Here is a 22,808-nt window from a genome sequence, read left to right as displayed (position 1 = left end):
CCCACTGGAGCCTCCCCCCCATTTTTTTGATATGGAGTGTTGCTAGAAGAATAATAGCACAGACTGGTTCTAGAGCACACGCTCTTACATGCTAGTCTACCTGTGTGGTCAGGGTTTTGTAAAAAGCGGTAGTGACTTTGCTTGATTCACAGACTGTAACTGTATCTGGCCATGTCATAAATATTTAAGTGGAGCAAGTCAAAAGGAAAGAAAGAATAATTATGAACCCACAGCACCTATTTTTATAGCTGTTCTTCAGGCCACCAGATTGACTGCCCCCTTGGTCATGACGGTGACTACCACAATTGGACTTCAGATCTTTCCCATGGCCTTCGCCTAGGAAGTGCTGAAGAGAGTCTTGCTCTCTCTGCATAACCAGAGAGAAAGAACGTAGCCATGTTTTAAAAAATTAGATGAACATTTGGTCTCCCTTCGGTAATGGGGTGGCTTCCTCAATTAGGACCCTGCATTCCTAAAATAATTCTACTCCTTATGAAAAGTAAATTGACTGACCCATACCATCACTTGTGAATAGAGCTATTCAAGTAATGATGGAAGATTATCACAGTAGTTTCTATGTTATTTAAATATACTTGCAGCACCAATCTGCTGCCTCTGACCTAAATTTTTGGCTCTAAAGAACCAGAGGGTGATGACATGGAGTTGGTGAATGGAGTCCACAAGATTTATTCAAGACATCAGACAGATATTTTCCTTTAGGAACCATTCGGCAAGGCTGATTACAGTATCACAATGCCAGCTGCGCCTGTGTTTTTTAAACAGCATGGCCAGAAATGGAAATAAAGAAAAGAGTCTTAAGGGTTTCTGCGTGTTAAATAAATAACTTGGGTCACTATTTGCATTACAGTACATGTGGGAAATGGAAATCTGGCCCCCAGCTGATTTCTGTACTGGGGTAGCAGATCAGAGATGAAGCTGAGGACAGTCACGTCTCCAGGGGACCAGATATCTTCTGCTTTCTGCTTCTGTCCCTTTCTTTGGTTTTACCTCCTCAAGGTAAATTTGGTTACCTCATCATTTATATTCACAGTCCTTTTCTACTAGAGAAATAAATGTAAACCTGTGCATTTCATGTCATCTTTATTTAGCACCTTCTTTTTTAAAGGTGTTGCAAAGCAAGAGCAGGGCTTTGCTTTTCAGGAATGTCCCTTAAAGAAAGGAAAGTATAAACTCTGGGCAAATCATTCTGACAGAAGCTCAACTAACCACTTTTGGTATTCCCCAATTCCTGTCCCCAGGGATAACTTACGAATGAATTCATTCACTTATTTGAAATAACAGAAACTACTCTAAGTCTCTGCCTGACTAAATCCAATTAAGTCTAATTATTCCACTTGTCCCTCCACACATATTAAACACATAATTGATGCCTCACTTCATTTAGCATTTGTCTTTAAGTTCATCTTGCCTGTAAATTCCATATTTCATTTTTATGGTATTAGATAATGAGAATACAGGTATTTGTTTCTTTGAGAGCTTTCTTAGAGCACCTCCCAACATGGTCTAGATGACAGCGAGTGCTGAAGTGGCACTATTGTTTCTGCGGTAAAAATATGGAGAGAGTTCTGTGTGGGACAGCCACAGCATTTTTGGGAAACCGCAGAAGGGATAGTTGGCATTGCAAAATCAAGTACTCCTTTTGACCTAAACCATACACTGGTTTTCTTGAAATTATTGAAGGGTTAGAACGTTTCCCCCATTAACAGGGTTGGTAAAGTCACGTTTCCCCCAAAGAGTACAAACGTGCAAATAAGAGATTGGTTATAGAAACCTACCTGAGATTTCCCTTGGGATATACCCAGGTGTTGCATCTTTCTTATTGCTCACCTATTGGTCAAATGTGCCTTACTGACATCTGTGTTCTCTAAGTTGGCATTTCTTGGGGAGGGAGGTCCCTTCAGAAGTTTTGGAGACATAGTTTTCAGAAGCAAAACAAAACAAAACAAAAACAAAAGTACATGTATTCCCCAAAAGATCCAGGGTGTTAGACTGAGTGCTCAGGACGACCGAGAGGATTAAATGAGAGCACTCATGGGAAGCATACGGGAAAAGGCCTGCTCGGAGTGGGCATTCAATAAAGCCAACTGTTAACGTCTCCTCCTGATTCTCTGCTCTCTTCTCCATGGAGCTGGTGCGGATAACCCCCTGGGCCCTGCCTGCCATCAGTAGAACCAGAAAGTGATATATGGAGGGGAAAAGATGAAAGATGTAAAAGTGAAAACAAACAAACAAGCAAACAAAGGGTATGGATTTAGTGTGGAGTGGTCAAAGAGATAAGAAAAAAGGTAGACAATGATTTTAAAAAACTAAAGAGATAAGAAAAGAAAAGGTACAGGTTTTCACCAACAATGATCTTCAAGGCTATTCCGAGAGCCTGCAGGCCATAAGCTGCTGGGCCCTCTACTTCAGTATTTGCCTGCTGTCCCTTCCTCCCCTCGTGTTCTAACTTCTAATGCATTTCAGATCAACTGGAAGATTCTATTTAGATCCAACAGGTAGATCTAAATAGTTAGTTATAAACATTGAATACTGCACTAGTTTCTCCCTAAACCTCTAGAAATATATTATAACACAATTTTTCCTATAGGAGAATTTTTTTAAAATGCCATTCTTTCTTCATGTTCCATCAAGGGATGAAGCTCCTGAATTATCAAAGGTTTCCTTGGTAAGGCATTGTCGCCTGCAAGCCAGTCCTTTAGGGCATTGAGGAAGCATGCTCCTGGCTGGTAAGTAAAACACTCTGGGGAACCCCTTTACCTCTTCAGGTTTATAAACACCACTTAGGTCATGAAAGCAACACTTTTATTAATGCTCTCACCATGACATGAAAAGAAGTAAAGCAACTTCAAAAAGTTTTCTATCTTTTTTGGTCATGGGATGGCTCTGATAATGAGAACTCAGAGGTTCCTCGTGAGTGGGTGAGCTGATTGTTGTACTGAAAGACTTTAGAGGCTGAAATAGGGTTAAAGTGAGAGAATGACTTTCTTCTCCACCATCAGGTCATGGAGATGGTGAAGGAAAGGTGCTCTGTTCAAGGGGCAGCTGGCAGCCGTTCTTATGGAGCCAGTCTGACCTCCTCTGTTGAAGAGTAGAGAAGAGATGTTGGTGAGGGTAGCGTGGTGTGGGACTGGGGCAGAACTCAGGAGATTTGGTGGCCTCTGTCCTACATTAAGGGGTTAGACATGAATGGTTCTAAGCATTGACTTCTCTGTAGGATTCTGTTCAGTACATAAAGGCAAGATTCCAGGTTGGGAGTTGTAAAATGTCGCTGAGCTTGTCAGACCTGGCAAGACCCTATTCATCCTGGTACCTTCTGCACTGGAAGATGAGCCTGGACCAAGAGTGTCATCACTACTCTACCATTGCTTAGAGCAGGTTATTCACCAGATGCAGGGGATACCTGTTCAATGAATGAATGACCATGTACCCGTTGAATAGCCTCATAGGCATGTAAAAGCAGATCCATAATTAGGAAAAAAAAAGCAGGAGTCTCATATTGGCCTGATGGAAACTCAGCCAGTGCAGATTGGGACTAGCAAATAGCTGGTTGGATAAAAAGGTTTCAGAGTCCCTTGGCAGAGGGGTGAAATGGGTGAGTGAGCTGATTTGTTTTTAATACCACCCTGTGTCTCTCTCTCTCCTCTTTGTCCTTTTTCTGGTTTCCAACTCTAAGAGCTTAGTTATTAGAAACTTAATAGAAACAGTGACTTGCAGTCTCTCTTACCCTCTCAGCCAGTGCTTTCTCATGGGGCAAGCAAATCTGCTCCCAGAAGAGGCTCAATCACTCCCACCCACCCAAGGCCTTAGGCCAACTCTGAGGGAAGGGTCACCATTTTGTAGGCAGCCCCCACCACACTGCTGGGTCAGGGCAGGCAGGTCACCCCTTGTGATACCTGGAGAGCGGTGGCTTCTACCTCCTGCACTGCGGGTATCACTGCACATGGTCAGGGCAATGGGACAAAAGGGATCACTCTGCCTCTTCAGGTGCCAAGATGAGGAAAATCAACATCAGGGCCCAAAGGATGGAACTGCTGGGGACAAAAGGTTACTATACATTAATAATTGGTCTTTGCAGAAACAATAAGTAGATGCTTGAGCATGAAAGAGAGATGAGATCTCTTGGCTCTAGATGACAAATCTTTTTCAGGTAGACTCAGAGACACAGGACTTTATTCTCCTTGCACTTGTCAATAGCCAAGGCGGGACAATGAATTTAGTAGCACAAAGCAACATTTGTTAAGCATCTTCCGTGAGCCAGGCACTGGTCTAGGCACGACACAAAACTTTGAACAAGTCAGACTTTACATTCCAGTGAGGAGAGCCAGAAAACAAAAACATGAGTAAGTAAGTGCACAGAGACAGCAGGAAAATACTCAGCAGTTCTGAGTTCTGTAATGAACTAAAATAAATAAATAATACAACTGTGGCTATGGGGCTATTTTAATTATATGGTCAGGAGAAGCTTCTTAAACTAAGCAATGTTCAAACGGAAAATTAATGACAAGAAGCCAGCTAGGCAGAGATCAGGGGAGGAGGATTTTAGGCAGAAGGAACAAATGAGGGAAAGACCCTAGAGCAAGAACTAGTTTGATGTGTCTGAGAAATGAAGACGAACAGAGTGATGGATTCAGTGAACAAGAAAGAAGGTGGCATGAGATGAGATTCTGGGCAGACAATGCTGAGCTCCTGTGTAGGCTAGAGATGATTCTGGATGCCTTCCAAGTGTGATGAGAAGCCAGTAGAAGGTCTTCAGAAGAGTGACATGACCTAATGTAGTTTTCATAAGATCACGCTGGTATCTCTGCAGGAAAGGGATTGTATAGGGGCAAGAATAGAAGCAGAAATTAGCTAGCAGGTTAATAAAATTCGAGAAAAGAACGATGACTTGGCTACAGCAGTAGCAGTGAGACCGAAGGAAAAATAAACAGTTTTAGAAAATATTTGGAAGGTAGGATCTCTCGAACACACTCATGGATTGGCATGTGAGAAAAAGAGAGAATCTGGGTTCTAGTATCCCAATTACATATTGAAATGTGGTGCTAATCAAGCATTCATTTGGATATTGGAAGTCTGATGCCTTTCTCATATCCAAGTAGATGTCAAATAGGTACTCTGAATATAGTATAGGGGAAAAGTCAGTCTTTAGATATGAACTTGGGAATTATTTGTGTATAGAGGTATTTAAACAAATAAAAACAAACATTGTGTCCTGTTCAGTTCAATTGCCACTGTGTCCAGTTCAGCTCAATTGCATGCATCCCAAACCATCTCTTAGGGAGCTAAGTACAGCAAGAGCTAATAAGGATAAAGAAATTAGAAAGACAAAATCCCAGAATGAGAGGCAGACCAAAATATGATTGTTTGAATGCAACAGTAAAATGAAGGTACATACAAATATTTAAAATAAAACTATATTATGGAATAAATAATTATGCCTGGAATGATCAGGGTCCACAGAGACAAGAGGTGATCTGAAAAATAGTTATTTGATAGGAACAATTTTCTTGTGAGTTTCTTGCTTTTAATATGGGTGCTTACTTATTCAGAGACTAATAAAGTAGATGGGATTGATTACCAAAGTTTTATACGGACAAAGAACAATTCTACATAACATTTTTCGCTGCGAAAAGAGCAGATTGAGTTTGATCAGTAGTTTCCTGCCTCAGAGAAGTGGTAAGATAGGGGATCAAGAACCATAAGTTATTTTCAGTATATTTACAGGCTACATTGTATTATCATAGATATTTCAATATATAAAGTGGCTTAATATATACATATATAAATATACATAAGCATAAATATATAAAAGGCTAGTAGAAAGTAGAAATAAAATATTTAGCCTTGATAAGATTATGCAGACTGACAAAAATGTCAAATTCTTAGTCTTAACTTTAGTTATATCAACTTAATGAAGTAAAACTGTTAGTGCCTTATTGACCACAAGTGCTAATTGATTGTGGTTCATAAAGGAGGAAAGGAAAAACAAAATAACTATTGGCAAATTAATGCAGGCTCATAGAAAAATTATTTCAAACCTTGGCGTACGTTGGAGAAAATGATAAAGAGTGTATTTGGGGGTATATATTTTGTGCCTTTCTGGCTGGATGAGTAATAGGGTTAATGTCAGCTCTAACAGGTAGGCTAGACAAGCTGATGGCTTTTTTCCCTTCTCTTTTAGCCCTCCTAGCTGCTCAACTTCTTTATCACTCATATCCACTCTTAAAAATTTAAAAATGTGTTTTCTGGAAATTAACTTCTTATGAAATTTATCATATGAAACAATGCAATTCTTGCAAGTCACCCTGTAATTTACTGGAAGAACAATGACTAAACAGTCCTGGGATGTCCCTAACTTTATTCATCTTACTTGGTTGAACCATTTATTCCCAGAGAAGTTCATTAACATCAGAAACGGGTCAGTTTTAAGAAGAGTATTTTGCCTTTCCGTAGTATTTATTTTCAGGATTGTATTTTAAAGAATCCACTTAGTAATGTCCACACCAACTCCACGAAGTGGATACCAGCAGAGACTACAGTTTTATAAAAATAGAGGCTAAGCTGGGTGGTGGCCATGAGACACTCCTGGGTCTATGGGGGTTGGGAGACAGGGGCAGAGACATACACAACTGCAGGCCTGGCCACAAAAATCAGCTAATACATAGGCTAAGTCTATATTTAGAAGTTGAAAAAGGCAGAGTCACAATTTTTTTTCCTGATTTTTTTAAATCAGGATTTGTTTTTGATATATACATTTTAAAGCATGGAAATAAATTTCAAGAAATATCAGAACTACGTTGGACTTCTTTAAGGTAATTTAAGATTTTGCATTGCTTAGCTTGAAATTACTTATGGCGAGGAGGTGCCATGTTCTTTGCTTAGATTTTCCAAAGGCTTTCATTTGGCCTTAAACAGCATGAGGGTCTAGATACATGCCAAGTGTTGGCCTCCTTCTTCTTGACTGGGTTGGTTTTATTATTTTTTTTGTGACACTGTGGAGGTGATGGCTTTTAGTCAGTTTGGACATAAGACTCAAGTGCTAAGTCCACTATATGATATTTCCGTGTTTGCCCAGGACCACATAGAAGGACCAAAAGTCTTCAAGGGAAGAATACAGTCACAGAATGATCATGTATTGATTTAATCTACATGGAGCTACCATGAAATTGGGATGTATAATTAAGTCAGAGACAAACTGGAAATGTGTCAGAGTAATGCTCTCAAGAAAGAAATAGGTGAAAGGGAAATCTGTCCATCACTCAGATGTGGTTTTCTGGCCTTTGTTTATTGGCTTTCCAAGGACTTTGGGGGCGGTTTTCCTGAGTTATGTTGGATTCAGTAATCTTCAGTCTGGGGCCAAATATATTTTGTCCTGCCAATCACGCTGAGTTTGAGATTCTTCTGGGGATCAAATGATTTGTTCCAAGATATATGAAAAGCTACAGATAAAAGTCAGATGACAACTATGCCTTTTAAAATTGATATTTTCCTTGGTTACTTTATCCACTGCCATCATAGTCCCTAATTTCCTAGGGCTATGAAACTAATGTAAAGGTATGTTGTTAGTCAAACGAGTATAAGGTAAAAATATTTAGGAGTTTGTGTGCTTCCAGAAAATATGTTCATTTTCTTCCTGATCATACCCTATGTTAAAATTTCTGTGGTAAATGAAAAGTTATCAACTTCTTTCTAAACCATGAAAGAACCCATTTCTGATACGAGCCAGCAATGTGTGAATACTGCCTGATGTGAGACTTGCCTTTGGTACAACTTTGATGACCCCATTCAAAAATTTATATACGGTAGAACAAAGTCCAGCAAAGTCAAAGATTACAGTTTTTGTGCTTAAGTTTTTAGGGTTATTAAGTAAAAACATTAATTTTGTCATAACCCATTAGCTAATACTATCAACAGAGGAATATATTTAAGCTATCTTTCTTTTTCAGAGATACTTCTTATATAAGTCCCTGAGTTTAAAAAAAGTAAGATTTGCATGACATTATGAAATATGGAATACTTTACTGTTTTAACAACTTAACAATTTAAATGACTTTATGAAGAGTATCAATTATACTTCAAGGAATATCTGGGTGTTTTCAGGTTATGTGCTCCTGTGCTAAATGGTTCCAGGCAACGACGGTTTTTAAAAGTTTTGGGGCAGCGTTGGGCTGGTTTTCAGAAGTTGTTTATATTGTTTTCAAGGCAGTTGACTGCCCCAGCCTTCAATTCTACTGCTTCCAATCATCTAGAGGCTGTGGAACCATATAACCAAGCTGGTTAAATGTCTTTGAAGTGCATTATTCTTGTAGGCTTAGAGTTAGCTACAGAGAATTTCTCTCCGAATGCACAAATGCGAATGCCAGCTACTTTGTCTTTTCAGAGGTCCTCTCGGCTCACTTCTGGTTTCCCCGTTCTGTTCTAGAGGACTGAATTCCCCCAAGGCTCGTCTGCCCAGTACTTCTTGGGGTGTGGCATGGCGTGGAGGTGAGACCAGGAGTTCAGGAGCTGTCTCAGTCAAAATTCTGCCCTGTCATCATCCCGCTGCGTGACACTGGGTGAGTTACTTTACCTCCCAAAACTTAGTTTCATGAACTGCAAAATGAGAATGAAAGCAAACGCTCTCTAGAGTTGTTGTGGGCATAAAGTGAGGTGTGCTGTATAATAGCAGCTAATATTTATAGAGCATTTATTATGTGCCAGGTATGTAGTCAGCACTCAAAAATGGTAACTCCTTTAGACATATTTGGCTTTGTGCCCTTATTAGTTGGACTTTACACAATTAATCCACTGAAGTCCTCACACACTTATTTCAAATGTCATAGAAAATAACAAGGTAGAAAGGAATGAATCAGAAAGAATCTAATAATATACAGTCACCAGTCTGTTTTACTTACATCATCTAATCTTCTCAACAAACCTTTGAAATAAGACATATTTTCCTCATTGCACAGATGAGAACATAAAGGCCCAGTGAGTTTGTTCTATACTTTTCTACATGGTATTAGAAAAAGCAGAAATATAAATAGAACAAATATAGTACATTTGAGAACTTCATTCTACAACGTAAACTATAACACTGACAATAATAATTGAATTAATTCCTTCTTGTTTATTAGGAAGTTATCAATCATATATTTATTTTATAGAGTTAAAATAATGTCATATAAACAATCTTTCACATATTAAAGATAGAGATATCAAATGCATTTTATTCTGCTTAACATAGATGTTCTCACAGATCCTTGCATGAGTAAAATGCTAAATTACTTTGTTTCAATCATAATACATACTGAGGCTTGTTTTTGCTGCCAAAACTGTTCTTTGGTTTAGAAAATTTCCCCTAGGTCATTTAGAAGTATTCCCAGAAAAGATGAAAATGCCAAAAACCTGGTTAAAATTTTTTTCAAGTACTGTACCCAGAGTGGAAGGAATCCGGGAATCAAGAATGTATGGGTCACAAGGAGAAAAGGGGCAACCCACATGCCATGGTCTCAGCTTTTGTCACTGTGGTGTAGTTGACAATTTCCCCTTCTTTCTCTTGTTCACTTCATGTATCATGTGGCCAGCATCCTCCCTACCTTTCTCTCATTCTCAATTTTATTACTTATTTTCAAGAGGAAAGGCACTTGAGAAATTTGGGGGGGGGCTCTACCTTTTCACAGGAAGGTGATAATCATATCTAGTAAATGTCTAATTCGATTTCCATCTTTAAAAAGAAGTATCATTGAGGCATTGGTCTGGTCTGTCACCTTCAATCAGAAAGCACTCCATCCTTTTTTATTTTTTATTTTTTGAGAGCCCACACTTCCTGCACCAGACAAAAAAAAAAAAAAAATTCCCTGACCCCTGCAGGGATCAGTGTGTGCATCCCAAGGCACCAGAGATCTGACGACTTCTGCTGTGGTCTGCTGACTCCCAGGAGGCTTGATTCTGCAGGCTTGCCTCAGGAGAAAGAAGCCCATCAATTTCAAGTGAAATTGTGCCCAAGTAAGGGTTACTAATAAAAATATTGTGGAATTGGCTCTGGTGCTACTTTCGGTCTCAAAATTCTGTGTGTGGGTCTGTGTGTTTGCACACGCACTCATTTATGTGTATCTTAGCTTCAACATCCATATTCAGCTTAATCTTTTAGAATTCCTTGTAGCTCTAAAACAGTGTTTAAGCTTCCAGGCAAGATCCTGGCAGCAACTCTTCACATGCAACTGGTTTAACTTTCCATTGACATGCGTGCATACTCCCCAAGGTCAGATTTGGTTCTTAACTCATGGCAAAATAACAGAGGGCCAGTATGTTTTATGCATTATCACTGCAAAGCGATGAGGCTTTTGAATAGAAAAAGAAATACCAATTTTTAATTTCATAACCTCAATTTATTTCTAGTTCTGCCTTAGTTATGCAAGTGCTGTCTGCTTTGGACATTCCATCTGCAAGATAGCAATAATAATACTTGCCATCTTCATCACTTCAAAGCGCTGTTTTAAAATTAATGAACAGAGGCCTGCAAATTATTTTCAACAGGGCTAAAAGTTACACTAGGTCTAGTTTTATGAAACTAAGCATAGTTTTACAAAAACTTGCACAATAAAATGTAATAATAAATTATGCATTTAAAAATTAATTTGAAAATGAATACAAATATATCTTATGTATATGAGAACATGAAAAGAAGTGCATGCATGCTATTAAAAATGTATTATGAAATGCTTTTATAGGAAAGAGCAGAAAAAATATAATGACTACTCTATACAAGTTAATACCTGTATTGACAACGGTTATCAGAATTGGTGGTATTGTGGATGATTTTATATTCTTCTCCATAGCTTTCCTATGTATTCCAAGTTTCCCCAATGACTATGTAGTTCTTCAGGAATCAGGGAAATAATCTCACTAAATATTTATTATAAAAACTAACAGAATAGGGGGAAATAACTCAGATAAGATGCATATGTTAGAGCTTAAAAACATTTCTTTGAACTCTTAAAGAGTGAGTTTTGGATCAGACATGAATGAAATAAATGTGTTGGCCAAATTTCATGCCAGTCCTATAGTACTTGAATTTAAATCCAGTTAACAATAGGAAGAACAACTCAAGAGAAAACCTATCATTTAAGGAAAATATTTAAAGTCTTTGTCCATGTCCAAAGTCTTTCTGTTTATCCACAAATTTGTATGGTGTGTTCATTGTTAGACCTAGTCTTAACCATTCAACCTAGTACACTACTAAATGTCCATTACTTTAATGTAACAAAAGACAGAAGGGAGATTCTAACAGGTAAATTAACCTTCCTCCCCATCACTCTGGTCACTGGATTTCTTTGGGTTCTTCTAATGCATTGCAAGCTCTCTCACCTCCAGGTCTTCTCACATCTTGTTTCAGCTTTCTGGAATATTACCCACACTCCTTCACCAGGTTAATTGCTATACCTATTTTAGATAATTGTTTGGCTCTCAGCTCTTCCACAAATCATATCTTGTTCTCCAGGCCAAGTCTGATGGCTTTCTGTGTGTTTCTGTGACTATCCGCGTTCACTGCAAGGAGCACACTTGTTTTATTTACCACCTCTGGTCTGAAAGCCACCTGAAGGCAGAAGTAGCTTTGTACCTGACACACAGTGTGACTCACTAGATAGGACTGCTGGGACTTCCCCAGTTTAACAACTATTTCAATCTACTGGATTTGGGAAGAAAGAGAAAGACCTTAACCATGGCCATTGTCACTATACCTGTGTTTTTGTCTTAGAAAAGAACTGATAAAAAGAGGAAGAAAATATTTTAAGATTTCAAGGAAATTTTAACTTACCTTGTTGCATAATTTATTTAGCAAATTTATTATTCCTAAAAAAGTACGTTGGCCTGGTATAAGAAGAGTGACTACATACAAAGAAGAATTTTAAAATAAAAAAGATGAAAAGTACCTTTCCCTTATGACTACTGTGGGTCTCAAAGACAAGCATTTGTGTTAGTTCAACACATGTTACATAAAAGGTAATATGATTTGTGTTTCTTCTTTGAAAAATATTCTACATCTGTAAGTCATTGGCCTTTGTCTGGCTCTTTTGTTATATTGGATGATATCCTTGAATGTTTTGTGTCTCCATTTTTCTAACTGTAGAATGGGGCTAGTTTTACTCTCATAGTGAAAACTAAAATTGGGGGGAAAATCCACGCTAGAATATAGATGTTAGTAGCTATTAAAGTGAAAAAAAATTAGTTCCATTTCATATTTTATTGTCAGAGTACTCTCTTTAACGAAAGGAATTATATCTTTATTTTTATTATATCTTTAACTACATCTGTCTCTATATAGACTTTCACACTCCCTTTCCTCAATTTCCAGGTAAAATGATCAATTGCTGAAAACCATGGTATTGTTGAAAGGTAGCTCCCATAATCATAAGAAAATGGAACACATTAAACACATTCCTCACTCCCTGACTTTTTCATATCACAACTATTTGTGAATAGACATATTAATAAGATACGTAAGTTAGAATAGGGTAAGCAGTTATTTAAACCAGTCTGGTCCCATCACTCTCGGCTCAGTCTGCATGTTGATCTCTGAAGGAATCTTGATTTATCCCATTATCTAGACATTGATGATAATGAGTAGGAACTACAGCATATAGTGTGAAGGCCATAACCAGATTAAGAGAGAGCATAGAGGGTTCTGGGAAAAAGTGAGTCCCAAAGGCCTCATTTTGCCGAGAGCAGTCACTCCCGAGCAAACAGAAGGCGGAAAGGTGACCTGTGGGCTGGGAAGGAAGTGAGCACCCTGTGGCGGGAGAGGAGTTAAGAGACATGGGAAGTGGAATACTTACTTTATCTTCTAATTTTATTGAGATATAATTGACATATAACATTGTATAAGTTGAAGGTATACAACATAACAATTTGTTGTATATATGTATTATGCAGTGGTTACCTCAATAAGTATAGTCAAAACCAATCAACTCACATAGACAAGCTTCCAGTTATAAAATAAATAACTTTTGGAAACATAATATACATCACAAGGAAGTGGCACATTTTAAGTCAAAGCTGGTGAAACAGTGAGGTCAAAGGAGTTGCTTAAATGTTTTTTTTTTTCCTGGTTTATTTTTTCTTTACTAAACTATCACAAATGTGTCATTGGCTTGGAATTGGATCTGCTACATCATGAGAGAGACATACATAAAACAAAGACCCTAAAGTCTCATCTGAGGGAGACACACAACTATATTCTAAATCATTATCATTTTCCAAGAAGTAGCTTAATTTCCCCAGTCCAATAACACCTACACTTAAAGGTGGTTTTTTTGTTTTGTTTTGTTTTGTTTTTTAAAAGCAAGAATCTGAGAAAAGATGCCTACACATCTTATGATTCCAAGCCCAACTATCCTGGATCATGAAGACCTAACTGAGGCTCTTTCATCAAGAAGTAAGCCTCTATCCAAAGTCAGTCTTACTTTACAAAGCAAGATGCTCCACGTTGAATATTCACTCGAGAAGGGAGGTGACTAGATAGTGGGGGCCACTGAGTATTGCCATCTGGATTACAAAGCAGCCTGATACTCTAGGGCAAATTCTATACATAGTTCTGCTGTAAAGAAAAGAAGGGAAAATAAAAACCTTTCAGTTATATAATCATTTGGGGTAAGGGGTGGTGCTGTTAGTAATGAAAAATCACTATTAGGATGAATCTTTGTTTCCATCAACCATCTGAGAAAGTAAAACAAGCGCACAGCCCCCAGCTTGTGATTAGGTCTGAGATGTAAGTAAAACAAATTTCAAGGCTGAGGTCTTGGTAATGTTAACATTTGACTGGAAGGTAGGCTGTCCGGAATGTGGCATGAACCAGAATTCCGGTGAATGAGTCTCCCTTGCAGGCGCTCACCAGACCATTAGGTCTCGCTTCTCGGACGTGTTTCTCTGGAGCCTGACCTTGTTTCAGCCCTGGAACCAGGACCATAATGGCTTTTTGCCAGTCCTGACCCTGACCTCTTGTTTCTGTGATCCCAGTTATGGAATCTTAATTCTTATCCCTGTGTTTATGGCCCTATTTTCCTTTAACAGCTTCCCGCTCTCTTTGATTTGGCTTACAAACTAGAAACTGACATCAAATCCTAATTCACTTTGTCAAAGTGTCTGCTAAGCCTAAAATGTTTCTTCTAGGAGACAAGAAAAAAGCTAGACTGTGAATTGAAAGGACGCCAGGGTCTTGGAAGGGGATTAGGCCTGATGCCTAGCCATGCTCCTGGAGGTTAGAAGTCCCTAAACTCTGGCATAGGCTGTTTGAGTGTTGCCGTCATAGGGCAAAGTTTCTATAGTTTATGAGCCCGATGTTTTTTCTTTTCTATATCAATGGATGGTTCCTGAAAGTTTACAGAACTATCTCTCAGGATGTACAATATCTATTCCTTCCCAAACTAGGCTGAATCACAGGTGACTTATTGGCCAAATTCATTTGATCCTTCTTGGTCTGAGAGGTCATTACTCTACCCTTCACTTAGGAGTCCGTGATAGGAAAAACAGGTGATATGTTCATGATTCTGTTTCTTTTTCCTCAGCATATAGGAAAATTATATTTCCCAACCTCCCTTGCAGTAAATTTGAGAGCCATAATTCTGAGTTCTTTCTATTTCTTTCTCCCTCCCTCCTTTGTTCCTTCTTTCCTTTCTTCCACTGTTTGTGTCAGTGATAGAAAAAGAATGATTGTAATGTCTTAGTATCACTTACAATTTTAAAAAAATTATGGTTGTTAATTTTAAGATAAGATTGAAAGTGTAAAAAATGTCACACTGTTTATTACGATAAATAATTTGCTTTATATATTTATTTACTTAGCCTACAGGAACCAGGTTTTCCACAGTCTACAGTTTCCTTCACGTTGGTCAGAATTCCAACTGATGGCAGGAGGAATGCAAAACTGTCTTTGCTACATAGGCTGACCTGGAAAAGTTATTAAGAGTCTTCTTCTTCCACCTCTGAATAATACTGCTGTGTAATTACATGGGATTTTCTTATTAAAAAGTGATTTTGAATATATTATATCACTTAATTCTAGCACAGTCTTATGAGGTAAAATTGCCATAGTCTATAAATAAAACCTAGATTAGAGACCGGCCCAATGTCATGCAATTTATAATACTAGAACAGCCTGGTAAATAAGTTGTCTGACTCCATTTCCAGTGGTTTATATTTGTTCTTTTGTGTGTGTGTGTGTAAAATATGATAAATGCCCCCTCATAGTAAGTGCAGAATAAAAAGATAGTATTTAAAAGCAAATAGTCATGTATAATCCCCCAACCACTCACTACTGTTAACACTTACTGTTATCCTTCTAGTCTTATCCTGATGCATATGTTGCATATATTATATATTACGCATGCGTAAAGTTGACGTATCATATCATTTTGGTTTTTTCCACTTAATATTATAAGAAAACAGTTCTTGCATGAAAACTTTTTGCAAACATAATGTTTAATGGCTGCATGATGTTTCAACATTCGCTTTTATGATACTTAAATTCATCTCTCTATTCTTAGGTAGATTATTGTTAAATTTTTAGTTCTTGTAAATAATGCTGTGGAAAAAGCTCTGTACCAAAGCTTTTTCTGTATTTTAGATTATTTTAAGATAGATTCATCGTAGTGGAATTACAGAAAAAGAACAAATTTGTTCATGTTCTCTTTACCATGTGAATGACTTTCTTAGCTTACTGACATTTTCACATGGCCAGTAAACAACAACAGACTAGCTCAGAAATACACGCACAGGCTTGATGGCAGGACGACCTCGGCTTCCTTCTGGACGGGGCTGTTAGTGCCAGTTCAGAGGAGTGGGTGAAGGCCCGAGTGTTTATCCGCCTTATGAGTTGGCCACAGTCTCCTATTTCCAAAGAACTGTAATTGGAATTTAATGTGACCAATCCTCATAACACCCCTGTGCCCTACGTGGGGATTGTTATTTCACAGAGAGGGAAAACACCAAACAATATATTTACTGTACTCTGCCCTGGGCCCTTCAGATTTACTCACCCAAGTGCTGTGCTGGAAAAGAATTAGGTAGGGTAACTAGATGGATTTTTCTCCTCAGTGTTGGATCAAAACAAGGAGGCCAAGATAAAGGCTACATTTTGGGTCAAATGGGTATATTTCTGCTGTTTAACATTCCACAATGGGACAGAAAATGAGTTAAAAAGAGGAGAGGACTCTTCTCCTTTCAGCAACAAAGCTAGATTGTTTAAATGGGTTAAATTGACAAAGTTACAAAACACTCCTCCTTGTCCTATATTGATAAAAATCTGTACTTTGTCTCTCTCATTTTCCTGCCTTTTGTAGAGGTAGAAAACTAATATGATATGACTTCCTTTCTTAGCTTTAAGGGGTCTATATAATACACAACATACAGGAAATATAAATTGTAAAATAGCTGTTTGCTGGATCATTTGATAAATCAATGGGTTTCTGAGTTTGGATAATTTTTTGCTCAAAAATATTTATGACCTCAATGACAGCAAGTAGCATTGCTTGATTTATTTGAATAAATAAATCTAGAAAAATCAGTTAAAAAGACATGTTTGTTTATAAATGAGCCAATAATTATGCCAAAATGTAAAGTCATGATTTTGAAATAAGAAAATTCTATGGTATTATTCTCAACATATTTATTTAGATTTGCATATAATCTATGTCCTCTTGGAAAGGTTCCTGTATCTTAGCATATATCATCATCAAGTAAAGATGTTTTTCTCAGCTAAGGGTGAAATTCAGTTAAGGGTGAAATTTAAATCAGATTTACTTAACTTTGAGGAACATTTAAGAAAAAAGCTCTCTCGGTGTATGCATGTATCCCTTTAGCTAAAGAAAGCTGAGGAATTATGTGTTAATTAACAAGTAAATTAAAAACAATTTCTATATAATAGGCTCTTAAACAAAACAAACTTCTAGGTTTATTTTAATTACCTTTCTACTAATTTTTATTTTCTTGTATTCTCAATTATACTCCTGACAAATACGTTAACTAGGCTATTTCTTTATAACTCACTAAAATTGTTTTATAATAAAAAGCCTTTACAAGCATTGTATGTGGCCATGGCTTCGAAACTGGTATCCCTAGGCTGGTAAAATTGTCTCTCTCAGGCCAATCAGCTAATCAGAATGGAAGGTACTTGCTTTGTACATAAGAGAGATTACAGGGATGTTAGTTACCTTTAAGAGCAGCTCCATGGCTATCTTTTTCTGAGAGCAGGGAATAATTTTCTATTCTCCTCAGAAAAGACTGAATTTCCATTTGTACACATGCCTTTCGCTTTCCAGAGTCACCCCTGAACTCGCTCATTAGCAGTATCTTTTATGGCTGATGAAGCTAGAGTTAGAGATTAGTTCTGACCAAAAAAAAAAAAAAAAAAAAAAAAAAAAAAGAACAACAAACAAGCAAATTTTTTTTTTTTTTTTTTTTTTTTTTTTTTCTTTTTTTTTTTGGTGTCCGTTTTCCATGCAGCAAAACTCTTAACTCTATTTGTATCTCTCAGAAGTGAACCTTTAAAGAATCTATTTTAGAACCTTTAATACACACTTCTATTGATTCAAAGGCTTCCTTTACCTGGATTTGTCAGAGAAAGTTTTATGTCTTTGGCTGCATTTTGATGGGCAAGTAGGAACTGAGTAACCATGAGTGTGTGGGGGAGGGAGGCGCAAGGGAGAGGGTTAAGGTTTGGGACATGGAATGGGGCGGCCAGAGGACTGGGAGGCTGAAGGACCAGTGTGATCAAGACCGGGGCAGAAAGGTTACAAAATACTGTGAAGGGACTTGGTCTGACCGACTACAGAATACAGAGTTGGGGAGGAGGGTGGGAACATGAAAAGTCAGGATGGATGGGTCTAACTCTGAATGCTCTCTGACTCTGGGGTGAGGAAGCTAGACCTGATTTGAGGGCAGTATATAGCCAATGTTTACTACTGATGAAAGTAGTGTCTTATGAAACTTTTTTAGAACAAGGAAAGAGTGAAACCTAACCCCATGGCTCTGACCAACTTTGTTTTATATCCTTCCAACTGCTGACAGTACTTGTTGTTTCTATTCCAAATTTTCTTTATTTTTATTATGTGGTAATAGCTATATTTAATGAAAACTTTAATATATGCTGTCTTATATAATAACTCTATTATATTGAGTAGCATTCTCTACTCTTTTAGTATGTGTTTTGTGGTTATGAAGGAATACAATATTATTTTTTACTCACAACAATGCCAAACTCATGAAAGATCCACAAGAAGTACTTGTTGAATAAAATTGAATAAATGAGATTCTTTACCCTTCTAATATAATAAAGGTAAATTTTTGACCGTAAACATTCTCTTGACCTTAAAAATGCTTGCTTTGTTGTATTGTGGGTTTATTTGTGCCCATGATTTTTATAAATTGTGGGGGCATTTCAACTGGCTTTGAGTGACTTAATGGTTTTCTGATTCTACATGTGCATAGCTACAAAAATGTAATTAATAATTAGATATCCCCTTATGCCAGGTAGGATGGGGTAAATATATGTTTGGTGAAATAGACACTTCAGATGCAAATTGAATATTCAACCCTGTTAAGGAGCACCATCTAATTTTTTTCCTCTAGCGTAATATGGCACAACCATCTCATTTTTATATAAAATGCATTATTTATTACTGATTCATCCACTTTACCAAATTTATTTAAGTGTTTCCGTAATGGTAGTCATACACACACACACACACACACACACATACACACACACAATCTGATCCCATACCAGGAGAGGGAACTTTAGCTATTGATGTAATTTCTAGGACTTGTGCAGTAGATTGTTAAGGGAAGGGGTAGTTTAAGGACAGACTCTAGATCCCTCTTAGATTTCTAGAAGTTGTTTTTCAGCCTGCAGTTTGTTACTTTGCTTACTTAAGTTAATTATAGCACTCCCCCTGTGTCTATCTGGATCGACCCAAGTTTTTACAAGGGTTGGTCCATGCACACTTGACCGGGAAAGGAAAGAAAGCATCCTTTTTATTACCACCAGTGCTTGTCTTGTGAGAGATAGGAAACTCAAAGTTAAACTTGAAATCTGTACCTTCACATTGGTCGCTTTGTTAATCTGCCCAAATTTTGAGGTTCAATCTGCCTTAATGCCCACCATTAATTCAGCCCATCAGTTAACCATAAGCCCTTTAATAATAGCCCACAGGAATTCCCTGGTAGACACAACTTTCTGGCTTGTTTGGAAATTATACAAGGCCTCCACATAGAAATGGTGGGGACTGTCAACAGACATGCTCTTTTTACCTGGTTTGAGGAGGAAAAAAGGCTGCTTTTGTGCCAGTTTATAACAGCCTAGCTTCCATTTCAGCTATATCAGTGGATCTCAGTCCTGGCTGCAAATGAGTCACCTGGGGAACTTTCAAAATGATTAATTTTTGAGTCCCATCTTAGATTCACAGGGAGTGAAGCTAAAGCATCTGAATTTTAAAAATCAGGATTCTAAGGGTTAGCCAGGTTGAGAACCACTGAGCTTAGGCCCAAGATGATACATTGCTCTGAAAGGAGACATAGGCAACACTTGTGGCTCTACTGTGTTGGGCTGAGATGTGGACCAACACTAGACTTCTCATCTCTAGTTTTAAAGTCAGATGCAGGATACCTTCTACCTCCCTCCAACAAAGAGTCCACATATCAGAGAGCTCTCTCCTTTCCTTTAATGCTGCCTACTGAAAGGTGACCTGGCCCAATGTAGCACAGGCTGACCACACTCGAGGGAAGGGACATGGGAGGAGCTCAGCTCCTGAGGCTGAAGGAAGAGATAACCGAGCATGGGTGATGGCAGCATTTGGATCAATAAATAGTTCCATAAACCATCGTGTGACATTAGGCAAAGCATTGAATTCCCAGCTAGGTAAAAATGAGGTAATAACCCGATGCCTGCTTCCCAGGGCTACTGGGAGCATCTCAAGAGATTGTGTATTTGAAAGCATTTTATGAACTTTAAAGTTTCTCACTTCACAGAAGTTACTATTCCCACTTGTGTAACAGTTATTTTCAAGTGTCTTAAGTGTGTCCTTTCCATAGACCAAACACTGGGAAATAATATTTTAATAACTGTAGATGAAACATAAATAGACATGTAGTTCATATTTTGCATCATATTTTCCTTCATGCATTATTATTTATCTTGATTGTAAACCACCACCAAATTTAGCTAAAGGGAACAATTAAGTAAAAATGAAAGCTGATTTGTTTATTCTAATATTTCCAAACTAGAAAAGAGAAAACCTGGATCATCACAAATGTTATTAAATATTTATTGTGCAATGCAGGCTTAATTTGAATTTGAAGAGATTACAAACTAAAGACAATCTGAAGCATGAAAATAAATGACACATGTTTGAAACCCAAAATGAACAAGAATTGTCACCTAAAACAGAGTCCTTTGAGGTGGAATTGTTCTACGAGACAGCTATCGGGAAAATTTCTACACTGACATACGTGGGAAGGAAATGGAGAGGCAGCCACCTTCAATCTTTGCTTTGATTTATCACAGTGGTGATGAAGGCGCAGAAAGTATGCATTCTAGTGACACTTTGATGAACAAATTCTTTGACAAGGAAGCTCTTTTGTAGATTAAATGACAAAAACAAAAACAAAATAAATCTTCAAGAATCACATGATACAGAACAGTTTGATTTCATAGATAAAGGGGAAAAACTATCTTCACAAGTATCTGCACAATGAACATGCGTGCTGAAGGTGATTTAACAGGTGTTTGAAAAGCCTTGATAATTCACAGCCTCTTTTTTCATATAGCTCCCTGATGACTCCCAGTACTGGAACCCCTCCCCTTCTGCCTTCAGATAGTGTTCTCTTGTCTGTTACCACAGTTAGAAACAATTTGCTATGCATGACCAAAAAAGTATTATCTCAACCAAGAATTGTTCAATCTATTATTATAATACATGCTATTATTAGTATATTGTTAATATATTAACATAACAATATCAATCCAGCTGTGGATACAAAGGTTTTTCTCCTAGCTGGAGGAATTTCAGATGTCAGCAAGCACAAAGTAAGTAGTCACTGGAGACAAATTGCTTTCATTAGTGGATGTGGGTGTAGGGAGCTGGAAAGTGGGGCACAGGAGCAGAGAAGAGAAAAAACCCTTAATTTCTTCGTGTTTAACCTCAACCCCTGGCCAGCTGAATGCCACCACTGGGGCTGTAGGAGGCCTTATCTTAGAGCTGCTGAAAGAAGAGAGAACCAGGCTTCTAAAGCCCTCACCATGGGATTCCCAAGGAACCCAAAGCTTGTGGTTCTCAGAACTGGGTATCAGACCCACGAGGAGCAGTATCCAAACAGATTACTGGACTGTAATTCCAGAGATTCTGATTTAATAGGACCTGCCTTGGGTCAAAGAATTTCCATTTCTAACAACTTCTCAAGTGATATGGAAGGAAAACACTTTGAGAACCATGGCATTAGACTTTCTTTCTGTGACTAAGTCTTGTTTTCTATTTTACTGATGAGCTACCTGGGGCCCAGGATGCTAAATGATGCTAAATACCCAGATGAAAATGTAGGGTTCTTAATTCCCAGGTCAGTGCTTTTTACTGATCGGATCTTCAACCTATATATAATGAAACCGTGCATGTCTTTCATGGCAAGACATCCAAATATACATTATTTTGTTTCAATTTTTTCATACGTAACCGTAGTCTGCAATAACACACTCCCTATATAACCTATATTTTCCACACTTTTGCTTTATACAACCTTCTTTTTTCTGACCCACAAGGGTTTCATTGAAGCAAACTTTCTATTAATGGAATCTGTTATATAAATCTCTTACCAAATCTAAAACGTTACTAACTGAATTTATTTATTTACTTTATCTAACAACTTTTTAGAGGAGGCATAACCAATATTCAAGTTTAATTTAAATTTCACATCTTCTTAGACATCTGTTGTTCATGTAACAAGAAAACAGCAAATAGGAGGAAGAGAATAGAAAGAAACCAGAGGCCCTGGATGATGTGCCAAGTGGTAGACAGCAAATCCAACATCCACCATTGTAACTGAAGCAACTCTCTAGGATGAAGTCGATTGATATGTTTTCATCTATCTTATCAGTTGAATCATTAAATCTCCAAAAATAATTTTTCATTTATTTGATTATTTTTTATTGAGGACCTCATAATGGCAGGCACCATGAAGGGCAAGAAGGAATGTGGTGATGGATAAAATAGGTGCTGTCCTGCCTTTATTACTCAAATTCTAGCATGTTTAGTTAATTGGAACCACATGCATTTTATTAAGTTTTTCTAATTGAGATCCATTAGGCCGGTTGGATTTTCAGTTGGTTTAATTAAACAGGATTGAATTTTCCAGAAGAGAGAATGAATTAATTTGAAACATGTATCTTTGTTAGAAGAAAGTAATTTCTTACATATTTCCAATATTAAAAAAAGAGAGACAGAGCACTTTACTCTAGAACTCTGACCATATAGGTAGGCAAGGATATATAAGGGATACATTTCTTTAATAATGTCAAATAACTGACAAGACAGGTCAATCTTGTTTTAGATGAACTGAGATTAATTTTTCTTACAACAGGGTGAGTACTATTCATAAGGCCCAAAACATCCATGAGCCTGTCTCTCCCATAAAAAATACACAGTTTGTGAAATAGAAAAAAAATGTATACACTTAAATAAAATAAGCAAAGCAACAATGAAAACAAAACTCTTATTTCAGGATTCTCTTGAGATAGGATTTTTCCTAATTATCAACAAATTCTT

The 22,808-nt window shown here is 37.5% G+C and overlaps 1 protein-coding gene across 1 annotated transcript in view; it reads right to left on the bottom strand.

The window, feature by feature from the left end:
- PDE7B (phosphodiesterase 7B) overlaps nt 1-22,808 on the bottom strand; it is a 289,994-nt gene that overhangs the window by 141,758 nt on the left and 125,428 nt on the right. The window lies entirely within an intron of this gene.

The sequence above is a fragment of the Pteronotus mesoamericanus genome, unplaced genomic scaffold, assembly GCF_021234165.1.
Source record: "Pteronotus mesoamericanus isolate MK-2021 breed Mesoamerican mustached bat unplaced genomic scaffold, CSHL_Meso_final contig_20, whole genome shotgun sequence".
Classification (NCBI taxonomy): Eukaryota; Metazoa; Chordata; class Mammalia; order Chiroptera; family Mormoopidae; genus Pteronotus; species Pteronotus mesoamericanus.
This window is presented reverse-complemented; position numbering and strand designations above follow the sequence as displayed.